A 22,124-nucleotide genomic window follows, 5' to 3' on the forward strand; every position below is an offset into this window, starting at 1 on the left:
CGATATAGCATTAGAATCGTTATGATCTTTTGGGTTATAAATTGTATTTAAAGCAAACAGAAAGTCCAAATTATGCACTGTGAATTACAGAGGAAGTTCAACATTTTTTGACAGTGTGTACGGAGTGCACACATGACGCATAGGTCCTGAGACAAAAGGACATACAATCTTTCGAAGTGTGTGTGTGTGTGTTTTTCAAACCATTTTATTTTTACCAATATCTTAAACATCTTAATTGATTTATGTATATACACAAAGACTTCTCTAAAGCTATATTAGGTAATAAATATAATTCATATCGACTGTGAGACTGACATACTGCCATGTCCAATAAACGACCCCAATCGTTTTTATCTATCTAAAAAATGGACCAAACAGAACAAAAGTTTTTTACCTTACTACATATAAGCCATTTTGATTGATTTATTCTTGGAATCGGATTCGAGATTGAGATCACTTATTGACAACGGCTGTTAGAAATTACTCAGACTCTTATATAAATAAGATTTAAAAAAAAATATTTTTCTTACATTTATACAAGAACATCTGAAATTACCGCTACATCTATTCATAAGTTTCGTACTCTTACTTCTTAAAAAAGTTTATTCTATACTTCTCTTATATAGTTAAGGTCTACATAATACTAAGACAACGCAATTAGTATAGCAACAGCTTAAATCATATTACTAATGTAAGTAACTTCAAGCGTGTAATGCTTCCACTAACTGAACTGTCTATAATTCGGCCTGTGAGTAACCTATGACCTTAAACAGCCTAATTAATTATGTGCTCTCATTAATGAAGGCCTTTTAGTGATCATCAATCATATCTCTAAGCGGCTTAGCATTTTTAGTAACGATCAAAATTACATGTTTCAATATACACAAATATTATAAAGTTTAATTTTGTGTCTGTTTATTGAGACTTATTATGTGATATAATGCGTGACTTTCGCAATAATAAGTATACAATCAATTAGTATGCATTAATCTATCTTAATATTGCTAATGTAGACGAATGAATATTTAATGAGATTTATTGTGCATTAATGATCTCAGGTCGATGCTACACTATCATTGACATCAGTTCACTTACTTAGTGCAATTCTGGGATTGAACCTACTAGTAGAATTATGAGCATAACCAAATATTATGAATATAATACCACAATTCTTCCTGAGGTATCTGTTTTGTTCAGGCTTCCTAAATGCATATAAATCTTTGTTTACTAAATGACACGACTATGATAACTATTCTATTATACCTAATTACATATCTTCCATTTTATTTTCATTGGTAAAGTAGAAGTATAACACATTCAATTATGGATTATTACATAATCATGTGATTTGATTACCAAGGAAACTAAATAAAGAAGTACGAGCAACTGTTGCTTCGTTACAATAACGTGTAACACGAATCAATTTGTAATTTGGCTAATTGAATTTTCCTCGTGAAATGTTGTCGAATCGGCGTAGCTATTTAACAGCAGGCAGCATGGTGCAATTATACTGTAATAACCATAACTAAGACATTGTTATGACAAAACTCAATTAAAAAAAAATATAAAAATTATGGAAAATATTTTTATTATTTATGAGATATTCTTTATTAAAAATTTATTACATCGATTGTATTTATAAACAATATTTTTTTTACCTCAATAAAGTAAACAAATCCAGTCCATAATTATAAGATCATTAAAACCCAATTGTTATACCGCATATCAACCCAAATCTTTATTCATCCGTGTTACCGACTCGCAACGATGGCTGACGACCGTCAATTTTTAATTGGAGACATTTCCTTTCAGCTGGTTTTAGGTCACGTATCACAGCTGCCCGTAAAATATGTATCGGGCTTACACGGCCTTGAGTATTGTAACACGTACGCGCGTTGTTGATCAACTTCGATGTTTTCTTCGGAAACTGTTACTTTTTAATGCCCGGTTCGGCGTGAGCCGTTTTGTTATGCAAATTTGTTCACGCTCGGATACGACTTTGGCGCAAATTTAGCGATGTCGGAAAGGAATTTATTAGCGTATATCGTATTTAATTTTATGTTGTAGCGCCTTCTAATATTGTTATGTGAGACGGCCGGTCATAAAAACCAAGCCGAAACTTTCTGCAACATATTGTGTTACAAAATGTCTAGCGTCGACCTTATATCAAAGAGAGGTAAGGACAAATAAATGCTGAAGAGGATTCTCCAGAAGCAAGTCTACCTAATTTAATCTTTGAAATAGAGTAGGATCAAATCTTTTTCTTGAAAGTAAACTGGTAGTGTAAATGGGCCAATAATAAAGGCACAATTGGTGCGCCCATTTTCTGTCGTGTGTAATCCGTCCCACGATGTGATGGGGGGTGAATACATAGCTATAGCTGTTACAAATTTCACACTCCGGGCTGACACTGAGTAGAAAAACCCAATATCACATTGCCCAACCCGGGAATTGAAACCATAACCAGTATTGCCGTCGAACATCGCTCATTCAAGCTTACGATCAATCAATTTAACACATTGTGTCCGTCCATAGTGACAGAGAATGTGACGTACTGCCCAGCACTCTCACATAACGAAAACAAAAGGGTCTAGACTTAATCCAATAGTTCGTTCGTTTGGAATGTCCCAAATACGATTTAGTCACAACGTGACAGAGTTCTTTAAAGGAAATGTCGAAAAGAATAGTTAATAATAATTTGAAAAAGGATAGTTCTCAAAAGAACTAATACTGAGTACTAATACTGAGCAATAGAATTTAAATCAAAATGTAGCAAAAATTAAAGATTATTATAAAGGAAAAACTATTTTAGAACTACTATAATCCACACCACACACCTTATTGGTGTAATAACAACGTTCTTAGACACAAAAACACGTGAAATCTTTGATTTAATAAGCATATAAAGAAGAAATGCAAATTTTTTACTAAACAAATTCATAGCAAATGCTTAGTTATAACACGAATAATAACAAATTCCGTATATATACAAAACTGTTTCTTAACGACTAAAGTGCGCGGAAAGGAGTTATACCTTCAAGAAGCGTGAAAAAGCTGTCGCGTATAAGCGAAACATGCATACTTTGTCAACACTCTATAGAAACCCGCTTATTATTTTGAACTTAATTTTGAACAATAATTTTGTGTAATCTTTTCACTTATATATTATATTTTCATGGAATAAGTCTGTTATTGACAAAAACAGTGATTTGTTTTTTATAGCATGAAGATGCAAGTAGGTCACATGATGTTATGAAAAAAAAAACAATATTTTTTATTTATACCATCACCCATAAACGCGCATAATACCAAAAGAATCACGCTCATACCTTAAGGGAAAACATTAGGGGTGTAACAGAGAGAGGAATGTTTACACTCCGAAAGTCGTACTCCTTATTTAAAACAAAACAGCCTCACTAAGTATTCCATGAGACAGTGGTAGTGGTAATGGTGGAGTTGGACCTACCTCAGTCGAACCTACTATTGATAATATTCAAATAGCTATAAATATATGTAATAATAATATATTGCAGACCACTGAACCACATTCTCGCTCAGGGGATTAAACAAATTATGTACCAGGGTAAAATCAATTATAGTGCACAAATTGGATGATGTCGACATGCCATCTGATTTAGAATTAGTATTTACGGCTCATGCACATCGAGACCGGTATATGGATGGAATAATATTTTAAACATAAATGCATGGAGTTAATGGTCTCTAAGATAAAAAGATTGTGTGTGTATTCTTTGTAAATTATCGCTTGCTTTAAGGGTGAAGGAAAACATCGTGAGGAAACCTGCATACTTGAGAAATTCTCTAAGAATTTTGAGCCTCTGAGTAGACCTGTACCCAGCAGTGGGACATTATATAATACAGGGTTGATACTATATTACATCATTTACATATATTTATATAAGATGAAAAAATTATAAAAATAAAACCCATCCAATATTCACACATATTTTTAAGCTCATATTAATATCAACGAAACTTATTAGTAGTTGTTAGTAGTGTTGGCAATCATGCCAACACTACTTTTACAAATACTTTTTACATAAAATCGACTCTAATTATTTTTCCTGAATGTACCGAATTACGGTATGCAATGGTAGAGAAAAGTGTCAATTCCGGGCAAACAAATTCAATTAAATACGAGTCGTTCCACTTCCGTTGTTACACCGCGAGTTTTTTAACAACACTGTTAATTTATAAGTCCCAATTATAACGTGACCTATTTCGAAAAGTTTATTTTTAAATTGTATACGTGATTTTTTTATGACTCATAGGGTAGATGTTGGGCGCAAATTAATTTGAAACTAATTTCGGGGAAATAATGTGAGAAAGCTTATGTATAACTGTGTCAATTCAGTTCAAACTTCAAACGATGTTTGTGATGAGGCAACTCTTATGGATTTTATTGAAGTGACTTTGTGATGTGGCAACTCTTAAGGATTATATTGAAGCGACGTTTGTGATATGACAACTCATGGATTTTATTTAGACGAAGGTTGTGATATGGCAACTCTTATGGATTTTATTGAAGCGAAGTTTGTGATGTGGCAACTCTAATGGATTTTATTGAAGTGACGTTTGTGATGTGGCAGCTCATGGATTTTATTCAAGCGAAGTTTGTGATGTGGCAACTCTTATGGATTTTATTGAAGTGACGTTTGTGGTGTGGCAACTTATAGATTTTATTCTAGCGAAGTTTGTAATGTGGCAACTTTTATGTGTTTTATTCAATCGACTTTTGTAATTAGACAACTTTTATGACTTTTACTTTAACTGCTAATTTTACTTTCACCAATCGTGAAAAAACTGACTAACTTGTCATTTGAACAGAGCGTTTAATTTTGAACTTAATTAATTAACATTATTTTGATAATATAGAATATTAATTTAATATAAATGTACAAATTAACGCGATCGTTAGCAAAACAGTCTATCGTTACTGGTATGTGACACGTCATCAAAAACACATAAACGTATCTTTAACAATCGCAAACATTTTCTGTTAAATCAGCTTTCCTTTAATGGCCTTGTAAACTTGAGACGATTAATAAAGATCAATTTCACACGACGATTAAATCATTTAGACGACTTTTGGAATTTGTCACGTATTAAGATTCCAAGAGAAAAGCTTACTAAGGTAAAATTATAGAATTCTCTATAAGATTTTATTCTTGGTGAGTTAGTAGAATACTTATAAACTTTATTTTATATAAATAATTTATTTTAATTGTTGCTAATAATAACTGCGCAACAATTTTAACTATAATTAGTCACTGTCTAACAGCAAGCCATAAAAAAATGAAAACCCCTTTCAGAATATTGTCGCGAAGGTCAAATACGGTAGGATAAAAGTTAATAAAGAAATAAGATGCATTCATACATTTTTTATGAGAGTTTTAACAGTACTAACATTATTTCAATCTATAAAGCAATTCAAACCTTCATGTACAACTTGTAAACTTCAAATGTCGTAGCACAGGAGGTATTCGTAGCAATAAATGCTCTACGGCGTAGCACTATGGCTACGTCAAAATAAAACGTCGCTTGCTATTACGCAAAAGAAAATTGCCTAAATAATAAAAAAGCTTCGAAAATTTCATTAAGCTCGCAAAGATCCAATTAAATGCAATCTTTTAGGTCTAGTCCAGAATCCTGAACCAAATTAACTGCGAATTGCGACATTATATTGGATAAATACGTATAAATAAATAAATGAATAATATAATTCGCGATATTATAATACATTTATTGAAAAATTTCAAAATACATAATTTTTTTTAATTATGTAATAAGCTTCTCTTAGAAAATAAACAATATTATGAAGCGTTATTATTTCAGCCTTTAATGCTTTATGTACACAAATAATTTCGCACCTTAATCCCGTATTAAGCAGAGTTGAATACTTTTCTGAGCACGTAAACCCAGACTTTATCCAAAGAAGTTGTTACGAGAGGGTAACGCACTTTTCTTTATTAAATTTCGTCTAGTTTGATTAAGGTGTATTGTGCGACCTTGGGTTTACTTTTGTTGCAAATCTACGAACTAATCTTGAATGGAACCGTCCTTTTATTAACTTTGTACACCTTTCTTATAACTGTACTCTTGCAATTTTCGTACAAGTTTGTACAGTAAACCTTATTACAAATATATTAAAGACGGTATTTAGATGTATATTAAATGAGCTATTTCATTAGAAAAATTAAATTACGGCTCTGTTGGTCTGAAAAAAAATGTGTTCACATAAAAATAAAGAGCTGTTCCATCGATGGTATGTCATAAGTAGTCATAGTGTCACTTTTCCACTACGAATTCATAGCTACATGAGTCCATAGGTAGATCTCTACTGGGGCCTGAGTGAGTGAGATTTCACCATACAAAACATTTAAAAGCTGTCTCTACTATCCTACACCGATTTTGTTGGCCCGATCGTACTGTACTAATATGATTAATTGGCGATATACATACTAGCTATGAAAGTCTATAAAAATACAAATGAACTTCACGTTCTTGTTGCTCAATATTGGAGTTAGAATCACGTTTAGTAGCAATTTGTCGAGTGGAGATAAAATAACTTGCCATTACAACCAGCTGTTTCAAAGGCGTATTGTTTGTAATATTTTATTTCTTAAGTATCCCCATACAAGACTCGTATAATCCAAAAACAAGATAAACCTATGAGATGTTTAAAATGGAATCGATGAGAAAATTACTATATTCTTATAACTTATAAGTACTGCGTATCTCGAAATAACTACAAGACTTATGACTCAAACGCAAATGATTCAAAAGCAAATTTAGGTTAAATTAAATGAGAATAGAGAATTTGTTATAGAGATAATTATTGATCGTATCAAATCCATCACATGTCTGAACACCGAGGTGAAAAACCTAAACACAAGACATATACATTATTCAATAAAATTAACAATACTTAGACTAAAAATTTGAAAATGGAACTATACCTATTTTAAGTAGGTACTTGCTACATATTCAAATTCCATCAAATAATATTTACATGATAGAGACAGAGAGCTCGTACGACACTATATTAGGGTGATATAAATAAATTCGATTCTAAACCAGATTAAATTTACGTCGCGGTAACCCAGTTGCGTGCTCCATGTTATTACTTAAGTTAACTGGTTATTGGAAACTACTTACTGATATCGCATGACTTATAGTAATTCGAAGGTATTCATTTTGTGACATTGGAACGAGTAATTGATTTTCTTTTAATTAATTTTATTAATGCCTATTATAAGTTTACATTCCACGTAATTATATTTTAAGAAATTAAAATAACACTTAATATGCGTTTTATTCTACAAAAAATATACCTGACTTAAACTTAATCAATATCAAGTTGATCCAGCTTTCAAGTTACCATTAAAAATAATTTTCAATATAAAATCAGTGTTACGATAATATATTAAACAATAACCATTTTATAGGCACGCAAAGCCTCAATAACGCAAGGTGCATTCAACTGGAAGGCTTCAAAAACAGCGAACTGCACATAATGACTTAGATGGGTTTTGTTTGTCCGGGTCAGAGGTTAAGGAACTCTCGCGTGATCAAGTATATGGCTCGACACTGCAACGCCAACGATGTATGAAGGAAAACAAACTTTAAATTACATGCTTATTTACGCAAAGCTGCCGCTATCGACGGGTTATCAAAACGCAATTAGCTGCAACCCTCCGCTATTTGACCTGCTGTAATTAACGCTGTTATGATGCTATGACCATGTACGGATGTATAGCATTGAATAACTCGCGAGGTATATGTATGATCATTAATTATACTTGAACTTGCCCTTTATAGCTTGAATTATCTTTTATCTTAGACAGTGAAAATAATTACTGTGTTTTTGAAATGCAAACTAAATTTTATAGAAAATATTTTTATGATTCGTTGCGTAATATTCATAAAACATGTTTTTATTGAATTGTATAACAGACAACCAATGTCGGAAACAAATATAAATTAGTCCCCAATTCCATTTAAATAAAAAGTGTATAAATTAGCATTGGTTTTCCCAAACATTTATAACCTAACCTAACATATTGTTTGTACCTTTGTCAAATTAATCTTGTCAACCGCAAATCTTAGTAATTACTGTACCGTATATGACTGGACCTTTCTTGTTGCTATGTGTCCGAGTCATTTATATTTGCTGACAACAATCCCTAAATTATTTGGCAAGAAACACATTAATCCTTGTAACCCCGGCATTGTCGACTTGCCTATAATTCCTAGAAGTCAGTCGAGTTTCTTGAAATATTCATCAGAATTAATTTTTACCTTCAATAAGTTTATGCAACTAGAAATAGTAAAAGAAACATGAGCGAAAAGAATTTTTAATTATTTCTCGCCAATTCCGTCGCATTCTAGTAAAAGCAACATAATTTAGTACCTAATGTTAACTATACACTAGCAAAGTGGAAAAGAAAATAAACGGGTAAATACGAAGTTTCTGAAAGATCAACCTTTCGTAATGGTGTTAAAGTGCAAGGTTTACATGACAATTAATACTTGTAGCAAAGTGGTATTTTTTATTTCTTGCACGTAATTGGCGTAAACAAAGATTGGGTTTAACAATGGACTTCTAAGGTATTTTTTTAATACCATCTAACAGTTATCTAACAACGGATATTTATAAATATTAATGTGTTGGGGAAAGACCCAAAAACGACAGCAATGCAATTTATTTCAATTTATAAAAACAAGTGCACACCTAAATTTATACATCTGCATCAAGACTTTATACAAGCGTTAGTTAATTTATAGACAACGGATATCCGGAAGATAGTGGCGTCTACCCGACTCAACTAATTTACCGCCTTCGAGTAACACGATGTTATTAATTGTATTGCAAATACATTAAATACTTAATCGTTATTAATCTTTACTTATTCTAGACACTAGCTTTTCTTGCAAAAATGGTGAATAAAATATTTAGATTCTTCAAATTACTACTTTTTTTATAATTCATATGAGCTTATTGTTAATATAAACAACTACAGTTTTAATAAAAAAAAATCCGCCGGGTATTATGCGAATACTATCATTAATATTTTGTGCGTGTGTGTATGAATTCATTTGAATAATCTTTCATAATCTTCATCTTAATATAAATAACATAAAACGAAAAAAAAAACCTTTATACAACACTGCGAATTTTTTAGCATATACCAAGAATTCCACAATAGTTCTTAGTACGTATGAAAAAAGACTAATTTTGCATATATAATCCCTTTGCATTCTAGTGTGCATTTGTGATTGTGCAATAACAGAGCAATGCCTTCGACCCCTGGTCTTTAACGACTGCTATTAGCATAATTGTAGTCGCTAACCGCGAGCCGCTATTGTACGGGACGCAGCTATTCGGATTATGTCTTATCATTTGCACTGGCTGTATGCATTAACACGTAGTGCGGAAATGGTGTTTATTATAGACACACATATTCAAGCCTTTTTCCCGAAGGGGTAGACAGAGGTGCCACTGCACCCACACACGTGCATCCACTTTTTCGACGTATATATTCCGTCCTCATGACGTCATAGGCGAGCCTACCGCCATATCGGGCACAAATTCCAGACTCCGGGTTGATAGTGAGTAGAAAAATCCAATATCTTTTTACCTGACCCATGATCGGACCTGAGCCCTCAGCACTGCAGTAGAACTGTAATACAACTAGTTAATTGTAAATATAATATAATATCATTCCGGAAACATTGAAACTAATATGAAAAATGTTTGTATTCAGCGATTTCTGTATTTACTTGTAAGTAATAAAAATATTTTTGTATGAATACAAAACATTGTAGGGCATTGTACTGTTCTTGAGACGTTCAATGTTAAATCGGGCTGTAATGTCTCAAACTTAAACATAACATTTTATCCACAAAGTTGCGTGGCAACAAATAAACATTGCAATAGCGTGGTATTACGTCCGTAGTGGATGCTCGCATACGAGAGATATATAGATCATAAACTTGAGTATTTATAATATTTTTGGAATATAAAAATAATAATATCAGCCCTGTATTATATACTGTACCACTGCTAGACACGGAGCTCGTTTACTACTAAGGGAGAAAGGACTTAGTCTGCCACGTTGGCCTAGAGCGGATTGGCAGACTTCACTTACCCTCAAACTTCTTCGTTAAAAAACGTCTCGGGTTACGAAGGTTCCTCACGATGATTTCCTTCACCGTTACAGCAAGCGATCATTTACAAGGAATACACACGTAACTTTAGAAAAGTTTGAGGTGCTTGCACTTGGATTTTAAATCTGCGGACATTCAACTATGCAATCGCCACTGGTTGGATATACATATACAGTATGAAAGGTGGTCGAGGATAATGTTTAAGGAGGGTATTCAGTGTTCAATTCTTATCTGATCTTATTTGTTTACGGGAATTTTAGCACCAAGGTATTTTGCCTGTACCACGCTAGGTTTGAAGTATGAACGGAAACGGACCATTCTTAAATGTCATATTCATTCCTAAACTGATATAAGTTTCAAAGACTGCAATCTTCAAGTTCGCGAGACGGACTGCAGTCCTCGATACGTCGGGAGAAAGTTAAAATTAATTTTATATCTATATTGTTATTTTTTAATTTTGAATGTTTTAAATATCTACTTGTATAGTTTCTGATAAGATTTATATACACAGGTATATATTTTCACGTCATTGAGCATGTGTGATACGTCTTTGTAGTTCCTTTCACGTTGACAATAGTAATTTTTAATTTAAGAGAATTTATATAAAACAATAACAAGTAAAAAGCATTAGCCCGCACTCCTAAACCAAACGCAGAATTGATTCCTTTATGTTCAAGACGTCTTTGTTAACTCAATTGGTAAGTTCCAAGTAGATCCAAAATACTTCAAACTTGTATCGCTTTGCTATACGAAATTATCTAACAAATGGTTAATCAACTACGGATGGTAGGACTGACAAAGTTTCAGTTGGTTAAGATCTGATCTGGTTGTATTTGTTTCTGCGAATTTGAACAAGAAATAATGCTTTGTTCTTGCTTAATAATTTTGTCAGTTAAATCACGCCATCTAAATATATCAGTACGTTTGTTATCGATTGCTAAAAGTAACTCTATATTAGGGTGTGTAGGTATATTCTATATTTTTCTTTCCAAGCCTTCTACCCTTACTGTGCTTTAACGGCTAAAACTATCATCTATTCATCCATTACTGTACTTCACTTCACTCTACGCTTCAAAGCTACACTCATCTTCAAACATATTGTCAGCATACACCCCACAAATCTATCCAACCATCCATACTTACTTATATTTTATATGCGAAAGTAACTATCCGTTTGTCTGTTACGCTTTCACGGGTAAAACACTGAAGTGATTTCGATAGAATTTAGTATGGAGACAGTTTGAAACCCTGAAACGAATATGGGCTACATTTTCATCCCGGAAAAATATATAGCAGGTATATTGTCCAGGAAAATCATTATCAACCAAATAATATAATATAAATATAATACAATAAAAAAAATACATAATCAAATTTCTTATCCCTTAAAAATTTGACACTACATTTACAATTAGTTTACAAAACGACAAAATAATACCAGAGTCGAAAATCCCGTCAAATTTAATTTGTGCTAGAACATTTCGTACAAAATAGGCATTAACTTATGTAACCACAAAAAACTTGTTTGATTAATATTGATACGGTCATAACCATAAACAAGAAATATCCACCAAGGATTTAACTTTTAATAAACTTGATAACTTTAATGAAACGCTTGGGTTAGTAAAGCCACGTATTATCAAGACTAATATAGTTTAAAGTTACTGTTTCATCTTGAATCGAATGCGCTTCAAAGTTTACTTCAACTGCTGTTTCAAAGGGAAGCGTGGGTTTATTTGATGGGATTTGTAAGCATATTGTACATGTGTAGCCTTTAACCAACAATAGGAATATAAAGGTCATAATGCTAAGGTTCCGAAATTCAATAGGTCAAACCTTTGTGAAATGAAGGAGCTTGGTTTATTGATTAATTCTAAGGTGTAACAAGGTGGCATTTCACGTTCTTCTAGAGATTTGTTTTTGATTCAAATTTGTACTTTAATTGAAAGTGTGAGTCAGCGATACGTGCGCGGATAGCGGAATAAAAGTAGGTTGATTATAAATTCGCAAATTTCGACATCAATAAATAATGTGTTTGCATAAACACTTTGTTTCTTCTTCTTAACCTTAGCGTTCCCACTCTCATTGACATTTAAAATGTATCGGAAATTGAAGACAAAGTTCATCTCTGTCCGCCTACTTAGCGTAGGCATAACATGATAGACTTCAGACAAAACAAACAAGATCTTCTGTTCATTTAATAAATTCTATATTTCCAACACACAAGACACGAAGCGTTATTATGATGTATTAATTTTTTTATAACCGAAAACGTTTTCCGTGGAAATTTTTATACCCATATTTACCATATGATTTGAGAATGACTTTAATAAATGTTTATGAATCATGAAGAATTATGCGTATCCTCCGTCATTCATGAATAAATCATGTACTAACTGCTAACAAAATAAATCAATCTACATTATACATACACATTCGTTCAATTTACATATTTATAAAAGTTGTCTAAATTTAATGCAAACAAAAATAAATCATCTGTCACTTATCTAAAGTCTAACTTTACGTGTAGACCATACTTTATTAGATCTCAAATATTTACTGACAACATTCAATCGGTGAGTTGGTAAATAATTCTCTGAACTTGTAAAACCAATTAGTCTTTGACATAATTTAACATTTAAAATAGAAAACACGAGTTTCCGAAAAACTAAAACCAGTGTGATTAATAGAAGATTTACTAAAACAGTATAATCCATTTTAAATGTCAAATTAAATCATTTTGCCGCATTATTTCGTCGCTGGCGCGAGCTTTTGTCACGGTAATAATAATTTCAGTAGCTTTTTCCATAAAAAAATGGCTGTAACAGATACTAATCGTTTCACACGGCCTTATTTCGTTCCATTGTCCTTGGAAGCTTCCTTGATTATGTAAATGTCGAAATTAAAGGGGTTTACCCGAAATAATTTTAGAACAAATAATTGTAAGAAGTGGAAAAATATACAAAAACTATTACGATATATTTTTAACGTAATTTTGTGTATGTGACTGCTTGTTATTAATTATGCAAATATATTTTACGGTATTATTTGCATGTTATTGAATCAATAAGTAAAGATATACAACATATATTTAAAAAGTAGTATTTATACAAAATATAGTAGTCATCTGACAATAAAATCTGTCGTATTCTAAGTACATATTTTCTATTAACTAATTATAGGTCCTGAGAAATTCTTCATAAGAATTTCTAAAATATTTGAAGTCTACCAATCCGTACTACGCCAGCATAATGGGATAAGTCCTAATTCCTCTCAGTAGTAGATGTCCGTGGTCAACAGAGGGTCAGTATATAATACAGATCTGAAATTATTATTACTTATATAATTATAAATCCCAGGCCCCATGTATTATAATTGACTGCATGGTGGCCGTACACAAAATATTAGCTATATAAAAAATTCCATTCAGTAAAATGCGAGTCCTGACCGTTTATATATTATATTGTACGCGGACATGGCAATTGCGTCTATTGTCATCGTATTTGGGCTGTAGGCTTTCATATAAATGAAGACCCTTTGTAAACCAGAATAGAGTAGAATATTTCTGAATATATATAAAATTATCAATTCTACGTATGTTCATGTTTGTTTGTTTGAAAGCGCCAATTTTAGGAACTACTAAACCACTACTAGGAAGTTACATTACTCGTAAGTCCTATAGGCTACTTTTAGTCTGGAAAAACTATTTCGCGCGGGCCGAGCCGTGAGCAAATGCTAGTGTATTATATTGCTAATATCCACTTAATTATGATCCTTATCAAGGCTCATTATAAAATATGCAAATGACTTAATAAGCTAACTTCACTTACAAGTGAATAATTATTGCATGTTCAAACATGTGAAAATTTTCAAAAGGGAACCCGACGAAATATTTTTTGTACAGTTAACATAATATAATACGCTGTTCATAATCAATTAAAATCAGTAAAATATCATAATACTTAATAATTTCCTTCTAAAATATTATGTCTAGTCTCTAAATTTAAGTAGAAAATAATCATATATTTTGAACATGGGTACCTAAAAGAGTCCAACAAGAATTAATAACGCACAAACACTAGTTATACATTCTAAATTATTAAAAATATTTCGCGCCAATAGCTCAACATGAAGCCGCAAATTCTCGGGTTACCCTGAAGTACACAGACACGTACGCACACATGTAATTTTACGTCACTTCCAAAAGATTAGACAAAGACACCGCGCTGCGTGTGAAAGAGACAACAATATCGCGAGGGAAGCTATGCGCGGCCGGGTTCACTTCAAACACTATAAGGCGCGAGCACTGCGCGCGAGTTACAATTTAACGAATTGATAGGAACGACAGATATCATTGAAGTATTGATTAATTTAATAAATATAGGATGACTTATTTGAATATACTATTTTTATTCTAATTACATTGTTATGTTTTTTATTTATTATTTTTAATTAATTTACAAGAGGTAACCCGGTAGGAATCGGCTTGTATGAACGCTTCGCCACTGAAACGGAGCATTATTAAATATCTTTGCATACACTAAAACTCTTTCCAAACACTAATTATAAAGGTCTTAATCGAGCCCAAAATAATCTTAAGTGCCTCTTCCACCAAATGCGGATACAACACCATTTGAATCGCGTAGAACAAAAAAAAATACACGTCGAATTGATTACCTCCTCCTTTTTTGAAGACGGTTAAAAAAACACAACAATAGACTTTTGACACCGGCTCGTACAACTCAAACTTCAAATCTGGAAAACGGTCCCGGAATAGCTAAAATAATCCCGCAATATTCGTAGTGCATGCATGAGTGAATTTTACTGACAGAGTGTGGAAAAATCACCTTTTTCTAATGAAATATTCATGGAGCAGTGCCAGTCACGATTCTAGCTAACTCGGTTTGTTTTGAGACGTATATCAACAAAACTGCGTGTCGCTTCGAATGAATCTAGGTTACCCGTATTTCCTGCATGTTAAAAAGTTTATAAAAATATGTTTTTTTGTATTGAAGTAGATATATTTTTATCTCACTAATATTTTAACGGGGATGTCATTCGTTTATACCCAAGGCGACTTATTACTAGTTAAAATTGTAAAACTTCTCTTGATTACAAAGTATTATACTCTAACTCACATCATCGTGAGATTCTAGAATATTCTGACTCATTATGCCCAGTAAGGTGAAGGTCGTAATTTCGAAGGTAAATAAAAGTAAAATATTTAAATCTAGCCTGTTAACTCCATACAAAATTACATAGGTTTAAATTTCATTCAGCTATGAAACAATCAAACATGTATCTTAACGAGATCAAAAGATATAATCATTCATGTCGTATGTCGTTTTCATTTCCTTAGTGAAGCAAAACCTATAGGTCAGCTCAACTTCTCGTTAAACTAGAATCATAAAATTGCGCAATATCTTACAGCACATGTAAAGCAGAATATCTGAAAACCATAAATATGTACTTTAATAACAAGAATAACGAGATAACTAATACAAACTTAATATTTGCGGTTGGTGCCAGAACTGTGTGTAGGGATCGAACACCAGAGTTAAATTTGTCAAGTTTTTAACATACTTATATGCTTGATTATAGATACCTTACCTTAGTTTTACGGAACCCTCGGTGCTCAAGCCCAACTCGTCCTTGACCGATTTTTTTTAGTTAATAATATTCTGGAAGTTTACGTCTGTTCCTGAGTCATTAACTACTTCAGAATAGATTGATAGATCTGATTCAAAATGCTGCGTTCATACTGCCATCTAGTATAGAAATCTTGTAATCAAAAGAGCAGTCTGCGGTATTAATAATAACGTCCAATTTCCATAAAAAATTCACAACCCTTCTAATTACACCACAAAAGGTCCAAAATAAATTATTAACGCTTTTGAATCCCAAATTACAAAAAGTTTAGTCGAATGTATTAACAATTCCATTACTTTTAATTTTTAAATGCACTCTTGTTCCTCGAAATACGTCGAAAGTTTCCTTAATTTTAATTATTTGAGGCAATTTTCCCCAAACAACAATTATATACTTATCGAACATAACCACAGAAATATTTCACTTGCTTGAAAACTAAAGCTGTCAAAGTGGAGGACCATGTGATAATTTCCACATTTGTTTAACAATAGTTATATTAATACGTCTTTAAGCCACTTATAATTGCTCCTAAAATAAAAAAAAAAACACATCAAATTTACAAAAACAAAAATCAAACTCCTTAAAAGAGTTCCCAAAGCAATTTGTATAAGTTTTCGAAGTGTCATGCCCCCAAGCAGACGGAATGAAGTAAAACATTACAGAAATACATTGTAACATGAAGAAACAAGGATGTTCATAATAATGTCGCATGTCAGGCGCTTAATTTCCGTAGCTCAATTTCCCTGTGTCTTCACTCACTATGCACAGAATAATGTGGCATACCATTGTCATGCTACTTTATACCGTATTGCACTTAATGTTTGTTTTCCATATCATATTTTGAATTGAAATATATAACATACAAAATGTATTTTTAATACAGGTTGTTGGAAAGATTTTTCTGCAAAATTTAAGTGAATTAAAATTAAATTAAAATTTATCATTAATTTTAAAAACTACAGAATAGAGTCACTGTATATACAATTCAACGCTACTATTAAAAATAACAATTTAAATAATACTATTTTACGGGTTTAATCGCGGTTTTTTATATCATTTTCTCCCGACGTTTCGAAGGATTTGCAACCTTTACAGCCACTGAGGGAACTGAGGTGTTGGTAGTCTAAAAAACCAAAGTTACAATATGTACCTAAATTTTACAATTTGTTAAATTGTGTTAAAAATTGACGGTCCGATCATGTAATGTAAAAAACCGCGATAAAATACGTAAAATAGTTTTATTTCACTGTCTAACATTCGTGTAAACATAAGAAATCATTATAAAAGTAACTAATAAAGTAAAAAACAAGTATTAATTAATTCTTTACAAAATTATAGTAACGTTTCTAAAAAATAAACCGTAAATAACAAATCAAATATTTTCTGAGCTCACCAGTGCGAACCCTTTAAGGCAAACCTTGATATCCCACAGAATCGGTTTATATATAGGTAAGTGACGTCTTTTTTATCGAATACTTCACGCTCCATATTCCGAATGGATCTATAACTCAACCTGAAGGCCACTTTCACGCTTATACACCAAAATCGACAAATTGAACTGTGACTCGGCCACAAAGCTAGAAGTAAAATTGGAGGCCATACTAAATAAGGAATATCTAAAAAAAGATTGCGCGTATTCCTTTATCAATCTTAACTATATCTTATGATTTCTCATGTTTAAACGAATGTTAAACATTGAAATAAATAGTTTTATTTCAATTCGCAGTAAGTCCTACGTTTATAATAATTTGATGTGGGGTTTCAAATATTAAAAGGGTTTTTTAGTGTACCATCACCTTAAAATAGTTGGCGTTAAATTGCTGCGTAAAGATATAAAATTTCAACTTAAACAATCTTTGAAATATTCCACTCGTTTTTGACTTGACTAATTTAATTATATTAGATAAATAAATACCTCAAGAGAGTGATATTTTGTTTTTAGTTATGTATTTGTGTATGGTCTCCATTCTTTTTTCTAACTTCGTGGACTTCGCCATGTGAAATGTCAACTGCTCTTAGTAAAGGCAGAGGATGATTATGTATTTTTATTCGTGTTGTGAATTATGTATTTATTTTTACAAAGGTTCCAGTTAGTTATTCCTCTAAAGACCTAATGTATGTTTTATTTTATAAATATGTTTTCTTTGTTGAAATGAAAATGTTTTTGGACGTTTTCTGTTAGTGATCATTGTTTTGATTACTTTCTGATGGTTATCTATTAATTCTGAAACGAACTAAAAGTATAGTTTTTAGTTTTTTTTCTGTGATTCGCTGAACTTTCTTAATCTATATACTCTTATATAAAGAGAAATGAAGAGCAGCGCAGCAGAGTTTTTTTTTAAACGCGCTAATATCAAGAACTACTAGTTCGAATTGAAAAATTGGAATATATGATAATAAAATTGTAACAAGCCGATGTCTGTAAATTATAAATACTGAACAAAAATAATATGCGGGTCTTTATTAGAACAACAGAACCAAAACAACAGTTTTTATTTTTTTTATCTGTCTATATATATGTTTGTACACTCATCGCATGAAAACTACTGTATGGAATTGAATGCAGATTTCATCGATGTATTGCTAGAGGTCTACCTTAAAATATAGGCCCTTTTAAATGTGTAAATACATTTAATCCTGGGAAAATATAAAGCAAAACTTTTATCCCGGAAAAACATAATCACGTTGGCGGAGCCGAGAGCAACTGCTAGTTTTATAATTATTTTCAAAGATAATATTTGAAAAACTCAAATTGAGTTTAACAAGTTCTAAACTAATTAAGTTTAATAAAACTAATTGCCTTTCAGATAATATTGGGTATATTCATTTTCTTATCAAAAGTAAGTTCAAACGTAAACACTTTTAAAACAACTGAAGTGGAGTATTTTTTTTTGTGATTCTAAACCAAAACATATCGAATATAAAAAAAAAAATTACATTTTTATAACCTTATGTTTTATCTTCATGGTTATATTATTCTTCTTATTAACATCCTTTGACTCGTGAAGCATTTTATAAAAATAATAGATATTATTTCCATTACAAAGGCAGTGTGATCCATTATCGGTAAAAAAGTATAAAAGAGCGAATAAAAGTGCTTTTTCGAGTAAACAATAACAGCTTAGCGACTAACATTAAATTTTATTAAAAGTCTTAAAATTTATTATCTAGTACATTACTTTTGTGATCCCGCTTCTAACTTAATAAAAAATGTCTTGAATAATAATTTATCACAAGTAACTTTTTAAATTTTTAAGTTATTTTTTTATTTAAAATTTGCACTTAGTTATGACACTTCATAATTTATAAGAAGACCTTAATTAAATTATTGAGGTTTCATGATGCTATTGTACTTTAATTTATTGAAGCAATACCTCACTTAGTTTATGAAATATTAACTTCATATAATTATTCATGATTAAATTTTGACTTATGTTCTTTCTCTTAGTCTCTTTGAATCACTGTAAGGTTTTGTCCGTAGGTCAAATAAAGTCTATACAAATAGGAAAATTTGCAGTAAGTAAAACCTTGGTTATTAATCTTTTTATTATTAGTTCGATAAAAAGGAGCATATTCATGTAGCGACGTAATAAGGCAATAGAGACAATTATAAAGACATTCAAGAATTGCATAACAATCTAGAACTTATGCTAATTTGTAATAGAGTATATTCTCCTCTCGTATTCTCCTATTATCCCATTGGAATTAGAAGCATCTCGAAACAATGCGCTCGATAAAACAGTCGTAAATACAAGTAAGCATTTGGCAAATGGAAATACTCAGCTCAATAGGAAATGATCAATGGTAATCGGGAAATTGTTAACATTCCCACATTGTTCCAGAAAGTTCCCCGCCTTGGACATAGAAACTTGTCGCATAAATTTAACGATAATTTAGTCAAAATTTTTCTTAGACCACAAACACAATGACCATTTTGAAAATATTGTTGTTAGGTGGTATATTGTTGGTGGATATATTTTATATTCGCCCGGATAGCGACCACGGTACACAGGGTATAAAAACCCGCCATAGAATGTCACGTAAGTGTTTTGCGTTCCGCCATCAGCCTTTGTATATCCGATTCCAACAGGCCGCCATAATTATATCGACTACCGAGAGGTAATAACCATCATCATCATCTCTCGTCAGTCAACATTATATTGGACTCCGCTCCACTTACCATCAAGTGAAGTAGGGTCGCTTTACCGTCCACCAATAAGAAAACACTGTAAGCAGTAAAATTGTTAAATGGTTTTGAGAAGATTATTTCCACTGTAAATTTATTTAGACTATCTACTACGCATACATATAATTAAAAAATACGTTAACTATAAAGTTGTTACATGTCGTTTAAAATTAAATTATTAAAGAACAAATACCTATTAACTTTTCTACTTCTATAGAACACAGCGTATTCATTCCATTTATATCTCGAACAATTAGAGCAGCCCAGCTTGGTCAGGTCTAGAATACTCAATTACCTCGTCCATTACCCCAGATTTTTACTACTTTAAAAGAATCGCCTCCTATCCGTAGTGTCTGTGTGCACAGGCTCTAACAAAATGAAAAATGTACCGAAGGCTTCCTGCCTTCGATATTGCCTCATTGGAATTCAAATCGCGCATTCGCCGGAATCTCATGTCAGGTGATTTGGTAAGTTGCCTGAATTACTGAGAACACTGCTTTATGACGTGATAAAAATACTAGCCATTGGATTTGATATTTTAAGAGTTATGTATCATGGTACTAAATTGTAGAGCATGTTACATAAAAAATATAAAACCTAAAGGGCAACAAAGTAAATACAAATAGCTGGGTCACTATTATAAGTTTTATGTTATATAATATAATTACATTTCATATGATTTGAATTATATGACTTTTTCAGTGAAAAATTCTAATCGTCCCAAATTATTAATAAACGGGCCTTTTCTATTTCTTATCAACATAGAATTGTTTTATCAAATTTTTGCAACGTAAATAAAAACATTGCGTAGCTCTTTAGATTAGTTAGCAACAAAGTAACAAGTACATACTTCAAGTAAATATTGAGTAACAGAAATTGTATTTTTACAAATTGTTCTAAAACTTTTCATATTTAGGAATAATGCATATTAAATATTTAAGCATATTTTGTATAGCTTTCAAATACGATACGATTAAATAATTCGTACTGTGCTACAGTACCAATTATTTTTTTCGCCTTTATCACATCATATTCACAAATTTATTTTAATTGGCACAATTAGAGCCACCACACACAAAGCAAGCATATTTTACACAAAATAAAATTTCAATTATAAAAAGTAATAAATGCTATACCTAATGGTACAGATGTTGAATTTTTCTCATTACTTTATCTGGATATAATTGACATATGTCTGCATCATTATAAATGTACATATTGAATTTGAAAAATATATTTATAAAAATTCACAATCTTATTTCTAAAGTATTCAAATGTAATATAAAGCAAAGTAAGCGATTTACAAATGTGAACTATACGAACGCCATAACGAAGTTAATTAACAAAATACACAGGTTGACCTAGCAGGCGGTAAACAAAAAGGACGTTCCCAAAATAGGTAACTTTAACCTGACCCACTTAGCCAAATGTGATCGATATTCAAACGGTTAGTTCATAAACGACAACACTGTTATATTAATTATGTTTACTATGAGTTTTTTAAGCATGATATTGTGAGCGATTATTAAATTAAAACGTCAGGTATTCCTTTGCTTTACAATTTATTTGAAAACTCTTGAACTGATTTAATTTTAGTTTGCGCACAATTTGATATGCTATCTGTAGTATTCTAAACATCTGTCAATATTTTATTAACGATTTACTCAAATATCTAGTACTTAATATGTATATAACTAGCTGACCCGACAGACGTTGTCCCGTCTTAACTATGAATTTGCAGCGCGCATTCTGTCAATCACTGACAATTATTTTCAACAATTGACAGTTATATAAATTATTTTCGTTAAATTTTCTAATTTACCGCGCAATTTTTTCTTTTTTTTCTTTCATAAGAACCTTCTCTGATAATAACAAACAACAACAAAAAAGTAGTGAAATCGGTCCAGCCGTTGATCCACGCGTGATGACGTGACCAAGGGAAATAGGGATTCATGTTTATATATATAGATAATATTATCAGTTCTGTATTATATACCGTCTCTCTGCTGGGCACTGACCTCCTCTACTATTAAAAGGGTTTGGCCTTAATCCCCCACGCTAGCTTCGTGCGGATTGGCAGATTTCATATACTATCAAA

This window comes from Manduca sexta, chromosome 8 (genome assembly GCF_014839805.1).
Source record: "Manduca sexta isolate Smith_Timp_Sample1 chromosome 8, JHU_Msex_v1.0, whole genome shotgun sequence".
Taxonomy (NCBI): Eukaryota; Metazoa; Arthropoda; class Insecta; order Lepidoptera; family Sphingidae; genus Manduca; species Manduca sexta.